The following is an 18,182-nucleotide window of genomic DNA, read 5'->3' as shown; positions in this document are numbered from 1 at the left end:
CACGATAGTTATTGAAAGGACAGAATAAAAAGTTAATATATATATATATATATATATATATATATATATATATATATATATATATATATATATATATATATATATATATATATATATATATATATATATATATATATATATAATATATATATATATATATAATATATATATATATATATATATATATATATATATATATATATATATATATATATATATATATATATATATATATATATATATATATATATATATATATATTTAATATTGAGAAACGGGATAACAAAATAATTGGTAAGCATGTAAGGAATAATAAAGAAACAGTAAATAAGCCTGGAGGACTATTATAATTATTGCTTAGGGCTGAAATGCTTATTTTGAGGATAGAAATTATTAAAATCTGGCTACTAGCAAACCAATAGCAGGCTTTTAAAGGTGCAGTCACACGAGCGTTTTTTTTTTTTTTCCCGGGAATTTTCAATCCGATACCATCCCGCGCTGGTGATTTTGCAGCTGGCTGGGCGTTGACAAGGTGCTGGCTTGGTGCTAGCCGATATTTCGGTGAGCAGCATGATTCGGTGCTGAGTCGAGCTGTGGTAAATACCTCATAAAAACAAAAGCTGGCACGTGTTGTAGTCAGGATGGCCTCAAAGGATGAAGCCGCTGCTGTTGCACTGTTGCAAGTGCAGCAGCAGGAACTTGAAGAGGCTGTGGGGTTGTCAGTGGCTCTTGAGGAGGAGAGCAGAGCGGAGGAGAGAAGTAGCCTTTCGACTACTGAGAGCGCCGAGACAGGAGGATCCATCTACTTTCAGGTAGTGGCTATGTCTCAGTGAGGGGCAGTTTGATGAGCTCTTAGCTCATACAGAAAAGGGACAAACATATGTCAAACTGTGACTGCCGTTGAATGTGTCTGACACTTCGCTATTTAGCAACAAGTAAAAAATTCTTAAAGTGCAGTTTTAAAAAGTTCATCGTTAAAGATGTAGGGCAAACTCATTTAACTTAAACTAACCTACTTATCTGCCTTAACCAAGATTAACCTAACTTAAGAAAAGCAAGAACCACAAAACAAGATAACAGAGGGCAGGATTGGTTGGCTACTTATTTCTAGATGTCATCCTTTTCTGGGTTAAGTTTTCAGATTTGTATTTGTTTTTGGTGGTAATGATAAAAATGTCCATGATTGTCTCACCAGTGTGTAGGGCAATATATCAAGTCTTGCAATCAGAAAATGTGAAGCTTCCATGTACAGAGAAGTGGCTGAAACTAATTAGTGCCTTCCATCTCCAGTCCACATGTGCACTGGAGCATTAGGTGGGAAATGAATTTTGTTACAGAAGCCACCCAAGTCTAGACCAAACTATTATGATTGTACTTCTACTTAGCTCCTCACTAAGTACACATGTCCTCACAGTACCCAGATTCCCCTCATAGCTTTCTCACAGTCCCTCACAAACCAAACATTTATTTTACAACCTCTACCACCTTCTACACAGCCCCTCACAACCTCCAAAGTCCCTTATCACAGCCTTAATATCCCTAAAACAACCCTACACCTCAATTTCTCTCTCACAGCCTTCAGTACTTTGCCGAGTCTCTTCCTGGCGTCTTCTCTTGCTCCTAACACTTCTCTCCACAGGTTTCTGAAAGAAAAGCCTGGCAAACTGAAGTGTGTGCATAAAGCTGCATAAAGCTCACTGGTACTCTGGTTTACTCTCGAAAGGTGAGATTTGATTTAAGAGGGTTTGGGATGGTGTGTGCGTTTCTGGAAGTGTTGGGGGTGTAATGTATATATATTCTTTTGGGTGTGGGATTATGTTTGAGGATGTGTGAAATGTTTCTTGTAAGTTTGGCACAGGAGGGCGTCACACTTGTCATATTGGGAATACCACCAGGAACGGAATTCGGAATTGATGTCAGCTTCTGGAATGTTGGGGAGTGGTTCAGGGGAGTGAAGATGATCCCTCCTCTCCTCCATTTTGTTTATTCCAGGTGAGAGAGAGAGAGAGAGAGAGAGAGAGAGAGAGAGAGAGAGAGAGAGAGAGAGAGAGAGAGAGAGAGAGAGAGAGAGAGAGAGAGAGAGAGAGATTCATCCATACATTCACATATATTCCTGCCTTACAAACACTACCACCACCACCCCCTCCACTTCCTTCTCCTCCACAGTGCAGTCAGCCTTCAAGGGGACACAGCTCCATGAATGGGTTTCTTCCACTTGTTCCACTCCAGAGAGGTTATGGTGAGGCATCATGACCCAGCTACCAAGGACCTGAAGGTGGAAGGTATATGGATAGGTGGATGAGTGGATGTATATGAATGGATGGGTGGGTAGGTGGGTGGACTGATGAGTGGTTGGGTGGATAAGTGGATGAATTAATTGATTTTTGCATATAATTCTTATTTTTAATTTGTTTTGAGTATAATTCTTTGTTTTTATTAGTTTAGGGTTGTTTCTCTCTCTCTCTCTCTCTCTCTCTCTCTCTCTCTCTCTCTCTCTCTCTCTCTCTCTCTCACACACTCCACTCCCAACAGGGACAAGTGTGGATGAGGTGGAGAGAATCCACTCAGACTTGCACCAAATGGATTAATTCCTTTGCCCATATCCACTGAGTTTTGGAGGAAGTGGATTTCCCTCACTCTGCATGTAGAGGAGGTGGAACTGAAGCAGATGGTCCCTCTGTCAGGTGTGGAGGTGGTAATAGTAGTAGTAGTAGTAGTAGTAGTAGTAGTAGTAGTAGTAGTAGTAGTAGTAGTAGTAGTAGTAGTAGTAGTAGTAGTAGTAGTAGTCTGGAATATAGGTGTACATTCTCCACTCTTTTCCTCTTCCTAAATCTTCGAAATCTTGGTTTAACACAGCCTGTTTTCATGCTATACATGATAGAGAGGTGGCCCTTAAAAGGTACTTGAGCCTTCCATCACCAGAATCTCGTATGCTTTATATTTCTGCCCGGAACGATGCCAAGTCTGTTCTCCAACTAGCCAAAAACTACTTCATTAAGAGAAAGTGTCACAATCTTTCAAGGTCTAACTCCCCTCGTGACTTGTGGCACCTAGCCAAAAATATCTTCAATAATTTTGCTTTTTCTTCTTTCCCTCCTTTATTTTAACCAAACGGCACCACTATCACATCTATCTCTAAAGCTGAACTTCTCGGTCAAACCTTTGCTAAAAACTCTACCTTGGATGATTCAGGGCTTGTTCCTCCCTCTCCTCCACCCTCTGACTACTTTATTCTACCCATTAAAATCCTTTGCAATGATGTTTTCCATGCCCTTGCTGGCCTAAACCCTCAGAAGGCTTATGGACCAGATGGGGTCCCTCCTATTGTTCTTTGAAACTGTGCCTCTGTACTTGCACCTTGCCTAGTCAAACTCTTTCAGGTCTGTCATCATCCACTTTTCCTTCTTGCTGGAAGTTTGCTTACATTCAGCCTGTTCCTAAAAAGGGTGACCATTCTAATTCCTCAAATTACCATCCTATTGCTTTAATTTCCTGCCTATCTAAAGTTTTTTAATCTATCCTCAACAGGAAGATTGTTCTTAAACAGCTATCACTTCACAACCTTCTATCTGATCACCAGTATGGGTTCCGTCAAGGCTGCTTTACTGGTAATCTATCTTTCCTTACTGAGACTTGGTCATCCTATTTTAGAGATTTTCGTGAAACTTTTGCTGTTGCCTTAGACATATCAAAAGCTCTTGATAGAGTGTGGCGTAAAGCTTTGATTTCCAAACTAATCTCTTACGGCTTCTATCCTCCTCTCTGTAACTTCATCTGAAGTTTCCTTTCTGACCATTCTATTGCTGCCGTGGTAGACAGTCACTGTTCTTCTCCTAAATCTATTAACAGTGGTGTTCCTCAAGGTTCTGTCCTGTCACCCACTCTCTTCCTGTTATTTGTGAATGATCTAAACCAAATTTCTTGTCCTATCCACTCCTATGCTAATGATACCACCCTGCACTTTTCCACATCTTATCATAGATGTCCAACCCTTCAGGAAATAAACAGTTCACATAGGGAAGCCTCAGAATGCCTGACTTGTGATCTTCCAAAAATTTTTGATTGGGGCAGAGCAAGCTTGGTATTGTTCAATACCTCAAAAACTCAATTCTTCATCCATCAACTTGACACAACCTTCCAGACAATTATCCCTTCTTCTTTAGTGACACTCAACTGACCCCCCTTCTACACAGAACATCCTCGTTCTGTCCTTTTATAATCTAAACTGGAAACTTCACATCTCATGTTTCGCTAAAATAGTGTTTATGAAGTTGGGTGTTCTGAGACGTCTCCACCGGTTTTTCTCACCCTTCCAGCTGCTAACTCTGGACAAGGGCTTTATCCGTCCTTGTATGGACTATGCTTCATATGTGTGGGGTGGTTCCGCTCATAATGCTCTTCTAGACAGGGTGGAATCAAAAGCTTTTCATCTCATCAACTCTCCTCTGATTGACTGTCTTCAGCCTCTTTCTCATAGCTGCAATGTTGCACTTGCATCTCTAGCTATCTTCTACTGCTATTTTCATGGTAACTGCTCTTCTGATCTTGCTAACTGCATGCCTCCCCTCCTCCCGCAGCCTTGCTGTACAAGACTTTCTTCCTTCTCTCACCCCTATTCTGTACACCTCTCTAATGCAAGAATTACCAGTATTTTCAGTCATTCATCCCATTCTCTGGTAAACTCTGGAACTCTCTCCCTGCTTCTGTATTTCCAATGACTTGAATTCCTTCAAGAGGGATGTTTCAACACTCATCCTTCAGTTTTTGACGACTGCTTTGGACCCTGTTTGGGGACTGGCATCGGTTTTTTTTTTTTTTTTTTTTTAGATCCTTGTTGCCCTTGACTGGTGACCCTCCTACAGAAAATAAATAAATAAATAAATAAAATATTAGTATCATTATCATCTTTCTCTTTCATCTACTACTACTACTACTACAGTAAAATCTGTCTCATCCGGCATTCAAGTATCCGGCAGCTTCAAGTATCCAACACATTTTTCCCCGAGCCTTAAAATCAATAAAAATCAATGTGTACTCATAAAATCGATTAAAATTTCCCGCGCGAGGCATACTTTGTCCCCTCGCCACCAGAGCACACTGCTTTGCGCCACCTGTGGCCCACTGCACTGTGTTTACTCAGTGACTCAGTCCCGCGTGTGCACTGTTTATCGCCTGACGCCTTCATCATGCCTAAAGTTGTAGAAAAGAGGAAGCGTGTTGTGCTTACACTTAAGCAGCTGATCTGATCTTTGTTATGGTAAGATGTGTGAGTGTAGGGTGGTGATTGTGGACATAATTTCACTTCTATTCAAGTATCCGGCATGTCGGTGGTCCCGTTGATGCCGGATAAGAGGGATTTTACTGTACTACTACTACTACTACTACTACCACCGTGTTTGCATGTGTGTGTGTGTTCCTTGTCTAGGCTTTCCCATGTGGGATTACCAGCCTGATATAGTGACAGACAGACAGAAAGACATAGATTATTATTACTGTATTATTACTAGGCATTAATTCAAATACAGATTATTATTATTATATTATTACCAGCCATTAATTTTCTCCTTATTTTTCAGGTGGAGTTTGTTCAGCAGCAGACATTAATTTTCTCATTTTTCAGGTGGAGTTTGTTCAGCAGCAGAATTAATGCCAATAGCTGGGTTCAGATCCTTCCAAGACACACAGACATACACACAGCAGCCCCTCCACCTCCTCACAGCCCTCCACAGCCCCTGACAGCCCTTCACACAACTTCTGACACAATCCCTGACACAGCCCCACAGCCTTAAGACACCACCAAAACATCACCACAACCTACCACAGGCCCTTCACAGACCACTGCAGACCTCTCACACACCACAGGAGCCTCACAAATAGCCCCATAGCCTTCACAGACCACCACAGACATCTCACACACCACAGGAGCCTCACAAATAGCCCCACAGCCTTCACAAACAGCACCACATCACCACAGACACACTATACCCCCAGCAGAGAGAGAGAGAGAGAGAGAGAGAGAGAGAGAGAGAGAGAGAGAGAGAGAGAGAGAGAGAGAGAGAGAGAGAGAGAGAGAGAGAGAGAGAGAGAGAGAGAGAGAGAGAGAGAGAGAGAGAGAGAGAGAATCCTAAACTAATAAAAAAATAAGAATTATACACAAAATAAAATAAAAATAAGAAATGTACAAAAAATCAATTAATTCATCCACCCAACCACTCATCAATCCACCCACTTACCCACTCTCCCACACATCCATCCATCTATATACATCCACTCATCCACCAGCTCATTCACTTATCCACCTATCCACATACCTTCCACCTTCAAGTCCTTGGCAGCTGGGTCATAATGCCTAACCACAACCTCGGAACAAGTGGAAGAAACCTGTGCATGGAGCTGTGTCCCCTTGAAGGCTGACTGCACTGTGGAGAAGGAAGTGGAGGTGGTGGTGGTGGTGGTATTTGTAAGGCAGGAATATATGTGAATGTATGGATCTCTCTCTCTCTCTCTCTCTCTCTCTCTCTCTCTCTCTCTCTCTCTCTCTCTCTCTCTCTCTCTCTCTCTCTCTCTCTCAGACACACACAGGTAAGTTTGGTTAGCTTATTGACCACACACACACACACACACACACACACACACACACACACACACACACACACACACACACCTGGAATAAATTAAATGGAGGCCAGGAGGGATCATCTTCTCTCCCCGGAACCACTCCCCAACATTCCAGAAGTTGACATCAATTCCGAATTCTTTTCCTGGTGGTATTCCCAATATGACAAGTGTGACACCCTCCTGTGTGAGATGCCATGCCATCTCCTGCTGTGACATGCCTGCTGGGGAGGGTGTGTGGTTAGGTTAGATTAGGTTAGTGTGTGTGGTTAGGTTAGGTTAAGTTAGAGTGTGGTTAGCTTAGGTTAGGTAATCATTTTAAACAACACTTAAAACTATTATTGCGACACTAAATCTGCCACTTTGCTTAAACAAGTGAAAATTAAGGTGAATACTAAGATAAAGCCGAGGAAATCTTCATAGTATTTACCAAAACAAGTACTAAAACACACTGCGTCTGTCATCATGCTTCAAACACTTCAAATTCAACTCTGCAAACTTGATCAATATGCAAACAGGTATTTTACAAGATCACAGGCAAGTTAAGTCACAAACGTGAGGTACTTACAGTCAGCACGTCCTACAAGAGGCAACTACAGCTTTCAACACCTACCAAACAAGAACATTCACACATTCACTTGTTCCCCCGTAGTAGTCCATAAATGGTTTTCTCTCCCATCTCGTCTAGTTAAGCCCACTCTTGACCAGCAGGATCACCCATCAGCCATTCCTAATCCTATTCCTATCCCTAATCTTTCCCTGTTACATAATCCTTATCCATAATCTTATAAATAAATTACTGGGAAGGTCTGGCGCCTTGTCCGGGCCGCCTCCGTGTGGACAGACACGTGTTAAACTATCTGCCTGCTTGGTAAAAACAGACAAACATACACATTAAATTATTCTGTAATATTAGATTGGGTATTTCTTGATAAGAGGTCCGCCCCCCATTCTCGCCCTTAACCCCTCAAACAAGCTTGGGGGCCTGTGGGGAATCGGGGGTTTTGGGGGGGATGAAAAATAAGTGAAACATGAGCATTAAAAAAATAAATAAATAAATAAAAAATAAGGAAATTTACCTTAATATTTCGAATTTCCCTAACCTTTCTCCAACCTACACTGTACACCTCCCTCGCTAGGACAACCTAATCTAGCCGGTGGGGCTGCGCCCCCCAGGACCCCCCCCCTCGCTAGGACATTAACCTAACCTAGCATAACCTAACCCAACGAGGAAGCTCCAAAAAATATACCGTTAAGCCTTACCAGTGTTGTGCTGATATTCTCAGACCGATGGCGGTGGGTACAATTTAGCGGCTTCGTTGATAAAGACATGAAACCTTCTTCACGTCTCCATGCCGCATCTTAAACAATGCTGTGGCTAAATAGCCCACACTGTGAGTTTTCCTCCTCCCAAACACTGGCACTTTTCTCTTCATCTCCCTCCACTAGCCAGCCATATTAATAAATGACAGTGAGCCTATATCAGAACACCTGACGTGTCCCTAAAAACAAATGAAAGGTGTAACTAAACCTACCGTGGAGAGTCGTAATTGGTGCCCGCACGAATGGCCTAGCGAATGGCAGCGCGTGATTGGAGGGATCTGGTGTATAGATACCATGAAATCCTAATATGAGGCTACCCACAAACCCCAGTTATAAACAAAAAATCATTTCAATGTTTACTCTTGAATGGTGCAGAGCTCGCTGGACTTAGAAAACATCGAACTCCACACTCCCGAGTGCTATTACAACCATACCAGACACGTGCCCCTTAATTTTTTTTTCTTTTTTACGTTTATGGCAAGGTCACTGAACCCTTCTCCATGAAATGTGAGTTTCGTGCTTATATGTAACGCGGACGTGATATTCAGATTAACCTTAGATTATAAGGATTAGGAAGGCTAGTGTGTGTGTGTGTGTGTGTCGTTTACTCTAAAAACGTGTGTGTGTGTGTGTGTGTAATAATTACAGTCAATATATTCCAGTTTTCACCTCCACAAGTGCCCCATAATTACACAACACACCTGAGTCTCTATACACGCCGTGGGAGTGCCGGCCAGGTGTGTAGGGAGGCAGATATATGAATAATCACATCACACAAGCTGCCGGACAATCACACTACAAGGAAGGCTTGAGTCTCGGTCTGGGCTACGTCAGCTGATGCAAATGGCGGTCTCTTTTGACGTTTTATTCATTCCTACGGCCTGTTTTCAAAAGCTACAGGGACAAATAGACCTGTTTTAACGAGTCTCTCTCTCTCTCTCTCTCTCTCTCTCTCTCTCTCTCTCTCTCTGTCAAATTCTTCCTCTCCGCGCCCTCTATTGCATTGTATTGCTTCTTACGTCCTCATATTTTCTTCTTTTCTTTAATCTATTTGTTGCATGATTTTGTATCTCGTACGCTTAGCTTTATTCCTTTATTTTTTTTACACTATATAATTCTTTATTTAATATAACTTGCCGATACATGACTTAAGTTGTTGATATTATTTCAAGTAATCTACAACTCTCACGTAAGTTTTCCTTCACAGATATTTTTCATCATGTGTATACATAGTAAATTACTCACTGACCGAAATCTCCCTAAATGGCGATCTTGCCTCCATTCCTCTTGTAGTTTCTTGATGTCATGACGTAAGGTTGAATTCCTCCAATCTGTTTGATCCTTTCCTACCTTCATCGAAGTCTGGGAAGTGAGCGGACACTTACCTGTCTGAGTTCACCTTTACCTGTCTAGTTCTTGGGTTACATTATTAAGCAAATCCTTCCTACACTCAATCTGTAAGCAACAACTTCCTCCCGAGAGTTTCTAAATAATAATTACCATGTTCCTCACGACAAAAATTGTATATGGACCTTGGTTTCTAATTCATGAAAGGAAGAGAGCATTTCAGGAAAACATTTACTATACTTCAGTCATAAATCTCTCCGTCACTTATATGTAAAATAATTATCTTTGCCATGTAGGTGTTTATGAGATGGATTATGGAAAGTATGAATCAGCAAGGAGCGAGTGATTCGCCAGGGAATAGTTGATATAGTATTGATTGTAACATTATTGTGAGGGAGTGTAGCGGGTAGATGTTCCTGGTCGAGGATTTGAACTTACCAACCCTCACTTTTTCCTATTCGCAGTGCAGCCTATTATGGAAATAGAGAAGGGTTGATTGACTGGTTGATTAGTAGTTTGTCACACTAACAACATTAACATGGTGCCGTTACGTCAGTAGGAAGGGAAGGGGGAACTCTAAAATGGAGAATGAGCATCGTTAGGTTGTCTAGAATAGAAGTAATAATAACATCAATCATCTAGTGTGTGTTTCGTCTAATGAGGAGACGGAGTGCGTTACGTGTGGTTCACTGGGCATCGTGAAGAGCAAGGAGTGGCAAGTGGTGGTGCATGTCAGTGGACTTAGAAGAGTATATTGAGGGAGAAGCATCACGATACAGTAGGAATCAAACTGGGGAGCGAAAGTGGAGAGGATGTAGCTATGTGAGTAGTTCTAGCGCTCCATGCAGGGTAGATGGGTGGTTATGCAGACAGTTATGGAGGTGGTTATAGCTGGCTTGTCTACGTGTTTGTCTATATTCTCATTTCCCTCACACACATCCATCTCCTACTCACACTTAACATGTCTCTATCCAAGCCAACTATAAGCACTTACTTAACCCTTTCACTGCTATTTGACATTTTCCTTTATCTCTAACCACTCAGAGACATTTCTTGTTGTTCTGCATCCACCTCTAAACATTATACTGGCTAGAAATTGCAAAATCTATTCTTTTAATCTCTTTCTTTGTTGTAGACGCTTATAAAAGGTTTCTTACATTACTTTTAGTGTTGAAAATTGTTGTTAACTATGCGAGGAAGGAAGCTGAGGATGTAGAGAATTGTAAATAGAGATTAGTGATTGTAAGATAAGAACATGATAGTGTTTAACGATAATGTTGTAGATGTGCCTTTTGTGTGGAGTGTGTAAAGGAGCGGTCCCCTTTTTATAGCATAGTCGGAAGGCTACTTTCAAAATTAAACTAAGGGCAGCTGTTACCCTTACCACAACAGTCTGGACAGGTTTGAATGCGTGAAACTAGTTGACAAGACTTCATAATTAGACAAGTTTAAATTGTTCACTCCGTCGATCTCCGTTCATCTCAATCTTGTTCACTTGAACGTTCCGCCTTCTACTCACCTCAGGAAATCAATAAGCTTGCCTGCGGCGCCGCTATCTTCGACCAAAAGGCGATGATATGGACTGCCGGGTATAGCCAGTGGCGTTTGAGCACTCCCGAGCTGCTTCACGTCGCACTGAACCCTTCATCACAGCTTGGCTCGGTCACTCTTGTTGTTGTTTAAGATTGCCCTCGTAGGGGCATGGACCTTTTGGTTAGTGACGGTCCATTACAGAGAGGGCTTGGCATACAAAGATGACACTCACGCCTAAGTCATACAAACAGTGGTCGCTCCAGTTAACAAGTCGTTCATCAAGGGACTACAAAAGATCTAATTATGCAATCATTATTCGCGCTATCTTGCGCCCACAAGCTGTTGAGCAGTTTTTCGTTCTTAGCAACTTAAAAAGATGTTATTTTCTGCGAAAGCTTAGATACTTTGCACCAAACTGTGATTTGAAACGAGTGCAATGACGGTAAGTAATTTTTTTTTTTTTTTTATCTTTTTTATTGTTTCAGTTATCCGGCCTTTCAGGAGCGGTATGGATGTTGCAGGTTTTCTAGAGCACATTCAAGGCTGTCTGCATTTGCTGGCAAAACATTTTTTTTCTTTAATGTATGCATATTCAAGTACGATCAGAATAAGTTTTTAATAACAATCAAAGAATATATTTCAATATATACAAACAAAAAAATTAGGACGCCCTTAGTGAAAATGGTAAAAATTGTTATTCTACTGTGACGATCTTTCACCACCAAGGGTTTGTGGCTTGTGCTGTGGTCTTGTGATGGGAAACGAGGAAAGCTCTGGCGGTGCTGTGCTACTCGTATTCATGCACCAAAGACCCTTCGTGGTCAGTGTTTGCACAACCCGTGCCACCACCACCTTCACTCATTTCATCTCGCCACACTTGAGTCCTCATCTTGAATCGCGGCATGGAGCACGCCTCCCTGCCCATGTCACCACCCCTTGCCGACCCAGTAAAATGTGGCTGCTATTTCCAATTACTGAGCGCCAAGTGAAATCCAAAAACCTTATGGAACTCTTATAGATATTCGACCTCTATTAAGGCTTATTATGTATCACTAAATCACCGTGAAGACAAACAGCAAACCTTACTGACATTCGCTAACCGTTGAGTGACAAATCACAGCGCCTGATTTTAGAATATCCTTATGCTGTGTGCTGCCTCCCGCTTCTCTTGCGTTCGCCGAGTAGCCACGCGTGGGGTGCGAAGGTGGGTGCCGTGGAAGGCGCAGTGGACTGGGGGGACGCGGAACTGGGAGCAGCGGGACAGGCAGAAAATGAGAAACAAAAAATGGATGTGGAGGAACTCAATACTAATATGCGGCTTCTGTTCCGTGACGTGAGCGGGAGGCGGGCGGATGGAAGACGGTGACCAAGGCTGCTCAGCCTCCACAGACAACAGTTTGGCAGTAAAGAAAGAGCCACAGACATTACACACTATGCCGACAACAGATTCAAGCACACAGTTTCGTCACCAGGACGAGAGCGGCTCTTGACTTGCTCTCTTCAGCCGGGACGCACCTGCAGCAAGTCACTCGACACGCTTTTGAAAGATAACTAACAATAATTAATGTTCGAGCTAAATCCCCTAATTTTTTACAGGTTTCTAGGGAACATGAAAATGATCACGTCATTGCATATGTATATTATTTCATCCTTCTATAAATGCAAATTATAAACAAATGACTACAGAGCGCAGTTCAACGGAATACAAATCCGACAGCAGGGCGGGGCCGGGCGGGCTCCGCGACCAGCAGCCCTGAGGTGCGGGCGCCTGCCAGCCCCAGGCGGCGGCGGGCGCGGCGCCCTCCCTCCCCCGCCACACCGACACCCCCGCAGGGAGCCGCTGGTCGCCCACGCACAACACGAAGCATCACCTTAGAGCCCAGAGTCACTGATGGCTTCATGTATACATTGTCAGAAGGAACAACTCAACACGAAACAGCTCATGTCTCAGAACAAAAGCAGCTCAATGCACACCAAAATTCAATTCCTTACAAACAATGTTTCAAATTTATTCTCTGAAAAAATCGAGGGGTTCTAATACTCATGAGTAACAACACTAAACTCTGAGGGGAACATCTCTGAACAGAGATATACAGTTGAAATTAAAACATTAATACTGATTATAGGAATTAAGAACCACTATGATGTTCTTAATGGCTGTGTTTGACTAAGAGGATCTCCAGATATCCTACATAGAAAACAATCCATATGTGTTTCACTTTTGATGAACAACGTTAATGGAACCTTGTGTCGAGGCGCGGGAACGAGCCGCCGCCGCGAGACTCCCCGCCAGGGGACACGTGAACACCTTCTGGGCCAGGCCGAGGCTCGCTGGCATCACACTGTGGACCGTGCTGAGCCCTTCCCCGGCATGCACACATGCAAGCAAACACACACACACACACACACACACACACACACACACACACACACTGCACCATGCCTGGGTTACAAAGGGTCGCCCACAAACCATCGTCTTTTTAAACATTCATCTATGAAAACTTGATTTGCCTCAAAATAAAATATAATCGAAATACCTATTTATTACATATTTAGAAAACGGTGTGTGCATGTCTATGTGTGTGTGTGTGTGTGTGTGTGTGTGTGTGTGTGTGTGTGTGTGTGTGTGTGTGTGTGTGTGTGTGTGTGTGTGTGTGTGTGTGTGTGTGTGTGTGTGTGTGTGTGTGTGTGTGTGTGTGTGTGTGTGTGTGTGAATAAAATGATGTACACTTGTCTCTATTTCACGTTCGTATGTCCAAAACTAATAAATGTTCATAATGCTTTTGGATTAAAAAATAAAAATAGTTACAGAAAGTCTAAATTTACCAGACTCGCTTTGATTAACACTTAACATTACCAGTAATCAATGCGTAAACTAAGAATATATCTAAATCACTTTACCAGCTACGAGTTTGTTCGTATGAAACCAACTATAACAACGTAAAACTGATTAATGCAACACTCTGATCGTGACCAGTAGTTTTCCGGGGTGGCCGTGGCAGCGTGCGAGCCTCCCGCCCCGCTCTGCTGGTGCCGGTCCAATATGGGACACGCGAAAGTCGCGTCGTCCAGCTCGCGGCCTTTGTCCCAAAAGTCCTGGCGGCCTGGGCGCTCGCAGCGACGCGGCGGCGGCGCTCATCCACACCTTCAATGGCTGGGATTTTCGTGCTTACGCAAAAAACTCAGCCTAACATCAATGTACAAAGAAAAGTCTTGATCTCGCATTAATTTATTTTTTCATACGGTTTTGGAAAAGGACCAAATGAGGTCCTCTTGGTGGAAGTTTTGAGCACAACGGAGGCGCGGCGCGCGCCGGCTGGCTGTCATCACGGTGCATTGTCACCGTGGAAGTACCATAGATATATGCATCAAGGTTCGTCTCAGTACATAGCATTATAACTTAAAAATAATCACACCAACGGAGAAGTATGTGAGTTCTTCAATTTCAAACATCAAATAGAACAAACACTTCAGCACAGAGCGGCGCAGCGCAGCGTGCGGCGGCCGCCTGCGGTGCCCACGAAGGAAACAGTCCGGCACCACTAATTCAAAACCTATCAACACCTCGTAATCAAAACTGCCAAGCATTATTTTCCATATAAATAAACACTGGATGTGTAATTTATATTAGGAAATAAATTTCTACAAGGGAGGCGGAGAACACTTCGCACAGAAAGAAGTATTTCACTCACCAGAATATTTCTAATCATGAATACTTTATGCAACAGGGATTTAGTGAGACGATTCAGAGCCAGCAATACTATGTCGTCCTCACTGGGTTGCTGGATGGCTGGGGAGAGCGAGGGTGTGGCAGCGGCTGTTCTCCGGGTGGTGCTTAACGTAAGAGATTTTGATTAACCGAGTTGGACCGTAACTCAAACAGCGGGTGTCGGAGTAGCGTCACAGAGCGTTCCATTATGCATTCTTACTTATTATGTAGCGACTAAGTGGACAACAGGGGAGTGTGATCCAAATCTCTCAGGTCACAATACAAAAACCATTGTCTGAGATGAGGTCAAAAATGTATCCTATGTATGATGGTGTACCCGCTTCTCTGCTGCGTGACCTCGGCGGCCCAGCGATGACTAGAGTTGTCTTATTCTTAGTGGAGGGGACCTGGACCTGCGCTTGCCCTCCAGGCGTTCACCTCCTGCTGCGTCTGAAGGGGAAGCACGACACTGATGCCTCCACACACACACACACACACACACACACACACACACACACACACACACACACACACACACACACACACGCGCTCATGCATGCACGCACACACGCACGTATGTACACGCGCGCGCAAACACACACACACACACACACACACACACACACACACACACACACACACGTGCGCGCACGTGCGCACGCGCACGCACGCAAGCACACACACACACACACACACACACAGGGTCGTCCAGGCCGCCTTCACAGCTGCGGCAGAATAAGGTCCCCGTCAGCCTATACATTCCTAAAGTTGAGCTCGTCAGACAATTTCTCGGAGTAGAAAACTGAGCCATATTACAACAATGCATAAGGCTAAGATCTGCTAACCTTTAGCGTACTAAACATTCAGCATCAACAAGATGTTCTATATTCTGTACAAGAAGACAAAGGCAAGGATTATTATAAAGTTTGGCAATAAAAATAAATACCCCAATTACACAATTATCATACGATAATAGTCCTCAGTGATTGGGCATAAATATTGTTGAGTGTCACCTACATTACAGATTTTTCAGTATCATAAAATACTTAACAGTCTGATCATATAGGTTTTAACAACAAACTCTGTCATTTCTATAATAACAATGCCATTGGCTTCACAAATGTCAATCATTCTAGCATTATCAACAACAATTTGATATATCAATTTACAGTATCATGACTCCAATACTGAATACTGCAGTATTTGTAGTGTTAGAGTAGTATGGGTCCCGGAGGTGGCGCCGCGACCCCCGCGGCTCGCCTCAGCCCGACTGGCCGAGCCGCGGTGGGTCAGATCTTTCTTAAGTTTGTCACTCGTCATCTGGTAACCATTAGCGGCGCGGCGGTGGGCCGGCTGGTGCCCCGCAGGGGAGGCAGATCCCTCCTGGTGTATCCACGTCTCCAGCTGGTCCGATGCGAGTGTTTGTCAGAAAAATCACTTCGCCTGCTCTGCACTACAAAGCAAACTCAAGTTGTTTGCCTAAGATATCACTCACAGATTCTAAATCACACAAGTTCTCGAAGAAGCATTCTCACCCGATTAAACTCCATGTTCCTTACTGTCACTTATAGACGAGATATTTGGTCTATTCTATCATACAAAATATTCAAAAGTACACGAGTGTCTTACAACTTGGAGTGGAGAGCCGCCTCGTTCACCTGAACAAGCAGCGCGCTGATGCAGACTCGTTCACCTCCGCGGGGCACTGCTGAGGCCAGTCACGGGGAAGAGCGGATGGACTAGCTGCCCATACACACACACACACACACACACACACACACACACACACACACACACACACACACACACACACACACACATACACACACACACACATACACACACACACACATATACAGAGCAGCAGTAGCAACAGCAGCGCGGCGCTCCAACCCTGCTATAGTGACACCACAACACCCCGTCTTGTTCTCCCAACGCATGGTCCTCTTGTCGTCCTTGCAATACAAAACATCAGTTCCGTTGTCGTCCATACAATACACGCATTCCATGTTCGTCCTCGTAACATTGCCCATACTGTCGTCCTCATAATATTAGAAAGTTTGTGGTCGTCCTGGTAAATGGGTTAGTTTTTCCGTCGTCCTGAAGTCTCGGAAACTCACTTCACTCTCCTCGTTTCCTTCACTCACCACTCCTGTTCTCACAATACTGAGTTCTGCTGTCATTTGTTGTTCCTTGGTCGTCTTCGCAAGAGCCAATTATAATGTCGTTACCGCACAAACAAATTCCTTCAAAACCACCCGTCTTTACACAGCAAGCCGCAGAAGCAGCAGGTCGGCAGTTGTTCGTAGCTGTCTTTCTATAACACACCATTTCTTTCTCTTCTGCCTATCCTCCTTCCTTCCCAGTCTTCCAAGCTGTTAATGTTTCTCTCTCCACCGCATCACCCGCTAACTTTCCTCGTCAATGATTGTCTTTACCACCGTTCACAATTCCACTGAGGGCGATGGGCGGCCACGCGCGACGGTGGTGTGTTGGTGGTGCTCGAGACAACAGGTGTGTACCGTTCAGCCCGTCTTGCGGAGAGGGTGAAGGTGGGGATGGTGGTGGTGGTGGTGGTGGTGAGCGGGGATGGTGGTGATAAACATAAGTCAGTAGTGTGTGTGTGTGTGTGTGTGTGTGTGTGGTGTGGTGTGTGTGTGTGTGTGTGTGTGTGTGTGTGTGTGTGTGTGTGGTGTGTGTTGTGTGTGTGTGTGTGTGTGTGTGTGTGTGTGTGTGTGGTGAAAGGAAAGGTAGGGTTGGTGGTGTGGTGTACGGCTATTATAGTGGAATGGTGATTGATGGCTGGCTGAGGAAGGTCGTGGTGGTGGTGGTGGTGGTGGGTGGTGGTGGTGGTGGTGGTGATAGGGCTGATATGGTGAGGACTCGGATGATCGTGACACGGTCTGCGATGATGGATTGTGCGGTGGAAGAACGTGGATAATGTAATGGTTGACTGCTATATTCTGAGAGAGAGAGAGAGAGAGAGAGAGAGAGAGAGAGAGAGAGAGAGAGAGAGAGAGAGAGAGAGAGAGAGAGAGAGAGAGAGAGAGAGAGAGAGAGAGAGAGAGAGAGAGAGAGAGAGAGAGAGAGAGAGAGAGAGAGAGAGAGAGAGAGAGAGAGAGAGAGAGAGAGAGAGAGAGAGAGAGTTAAAAAAAAAGTCTACACAACTGTAAATTTTGCACATATTTGTTACACTGGGTAGTATCTTAACACTGTTCATATATCAAAATCTCAATGGTTCATAGAAAACAGATCTTCTCATCTACGCACACGCCGGGGGGAAGAAGGAAGGGAGGGTCCTCGTTCTCGTCAGCCCCGGCGGGGAGTGATCGTCAACGAGGGTTACAGAGTAGTACAAAAAACTTCAAACCTCTGTCTCCACTGTAAACTCTGAATCTTCCCACACCGGCGAGCTCTGAACAGCCACTAGGGAGTTTCTTGCTCAAGCTTGGGTCCGGTATCAGGGAAGTCTATGTATGCTTGGTGATCACCTGGCGAGCAGCTACATAGAGTCTAGGGTTTTGTTTGGCCACAGCTGCCGTCCTCGAGTATCCTGGCTCCTGTGAATGCCACCTCTCTTAGGCACCTGTCTTCGGAAGCTAACTGAGTCTGCTAGAGTAGATGGTGGTGACGGAAGGGGTGAGGAGGGGTCAGA

At 43.9% G+C, this 18,182-nt stretch overlaps 1 protein-coding gene and 1 long non-coding RNA gene across 6 annotated transcripts in view; both read right to left on the bottom strand.

The window, feature by feature from the left end:
- Positions 1-1,968: 1,968 nt before the first annotated feature.
- On the bottom strand, positions 1,969-8,323 carry LOC135102385 (uncharacterized). 4 transcript variants are annotated; one of them, XR_010269642.1, is made up of 4 exons: positions 7,879-8,323; positions 6,665-6,839; positions 6,312-6,419; positions 2,756-4,856 (listed from the first exon to the last, which is right to left on the bottom strand). It is a non-coding gene; the product is annotated as an uncharacterized LOC135102385 (long non-coding RNA). The 4 variants fall into 4 exon arrangements; XR_010269644.1 differs by lacking the exons at positions 2,756-4,856; positions 6,312-6,419 and adding an exon at positions 1,969-2,269 and having other exon boundaries at positions 7,879-8,315; XR_010269641.1 differs by lacking the exon at positions 2,756-4,856 and having other exon boundaries at positions 6,071-6,419; positions 7,879-8,310.
- An 8,910-nt stretch (positions 8,324-17,233) lies between these two features.
- LOC135102386 (acetylcholine receptor subunit alpha-like) overlaps positions 17,234-18,182 on the bottom strand; it is an 88,686-nt gene continuing 87,737 nt past the window's right edge. For both annotated transcript variants that reach the window (XM_064007567.1, XM_064007568.1), the window contains one exon: positions 17,234-18,182. This exon is cut by the window's right edge and continues 209 nt beyond it. The gene's annotated coding sequence lies outside the window, so the exon portion shown is untranslated.

This window comes from Scylla paramamosain, chromosome 7 (genome assembly GCF_035594125.1).
Source record: "Scylla paramamosain isolate STU-SP2022 chromosome 7, ASM3559412v1, whole genome shotgun sequence".
Classification (NCBI taxonomy): domain Eukaryota; kingdom Metazoa; phylum Arthropoda; class Malacostraca; order Decapoda; family Portunidae; genus Scylla; species Scylla paramamosain.
This window is presented reverse-complemented; position numbering and strand designations above follow the sequence as displayed.